This window comes from Pituophis catenifer, unplaced genomic scaffold (genome assembly GCF_029215685.1).
Source record: "Pituophis catenifer annectens isolate HBS135680 unplaced genomic scaffold, rPitCat1.0.hap2 SCAF_8, whole genome shotgun sequence".
NCBI lineage: Eukaryota > Metazoa > Chordata > Lepidosauria > Squamata > Colubridae > Pituophis > Pituophis catenifer.
This window is the reverse complement of record NW_027256888.1, coordinates 2,356,826-2,357,873: the sequence shown is the minus strand read 5'-3', so window position 1 is coordinate 2,357,873 and position 1,048 is coordinate 2,356,826. Positions and strand designations below refer to the sequence as shown.

The following is a 1,048-nucleotide window of genomic DNA, read 5'->3' as shown; positions in this document are numbered from 1 at the left end:
AAAAAAGATTTTTCCCCCAGTATTGCCCCCACCCTTTTTTCCTCCCCACATCCCACACCCCTTCCCCGCATCCCACCCTCCCCCCCAGACTTCCCAGAGCAAAATATAGGGTATTTCAGTTAACAATCATAAGATAAATTAACCTATCTATCCTTAGACTACAAAATCCCCCCCTGAAACCTTAACTCCACTATAAATAACGTAATACTTCTAAAACTTAACATTCATTCATAAGCTATTTGATATTTTCTTGTCTGATACTTATTTTGAATATAATCAATCCATCTTCTCCATTCCAGTACGTATCTTTCTTGTGTATAGTCCTTCAAATACGCTGAAATTTTCACCATTCCTGCTAAGTTCGTTACTTTCAGTGTCCACTCTTCAATAGTAGGCAAAGAGTCCTTCTTCCAATATTGCGCTACCAACAGCCTAGCTGCTGATATTAAATTTAAAATCAGTTTAGTCTCTAATGCTGTACAATCCGTAATTATACCCAATAAAAACAATTGCGGAGTAAATTTCAACCTTTTTTTCAAGATGTTCTGCATCACCCACCAAATTTTTATCCAAAATGCTTTGATTTTCTTACAAGTCCACCATATATGATAATAAGTTGCATCTTCACTTTCACATCTCCAACATTTAGCTTGCAAGTTTGGATACATACGTGATAATTTTTTAGGATCTAAATGCCATCTATAAGACATTTTATAAAAATAAAAATATGGAACGATTCACGAATTTGCGTGTCATCCTTGCGCAGGGGCCATGCTAATCTCTGTATCGTTCCAATTTTAGTATATGTGCTGCCGAAGCGAACGCAGCTCAATCTCTTCTTGAAAGCTTCCTTGAGGGTCTGTCATGGAGAAGAGGGGGTCAACTTATACCCGAGGGCAGGACTAGTAGTAACAGATGGAAGCTCATCCAGGAGAGATCCAACCTAGAACTAAGAGGAAATTTCTCGACAGTGAGAAAAATTATCCAGTGGAACGACTTGCCTCCAGAAGTTATGGGTGCTCCATCACTGGAGGTTTTCAAGAAAAGA

At 38.5% G+C, this 1,048-nt stretch overlaps 1 non-coding gene across 1 annotated transcript; it reads right to left on the bottom strand.

Annotated features, from left to right (window-relative positions):
- Positions 1-721: 721 nt before the first annotated feature.
- Positions 722-823, bottom strand: LOC139320782 (U6 spliceosomal RNA). The gene has a single exon (XR_011600727.1). It is a non-coding gene; the product is annotated as a U6 spliceosomal RNA (small nuclear RNA).
- Positions 824-1,048: the final 225 nt, after the last annotated feature.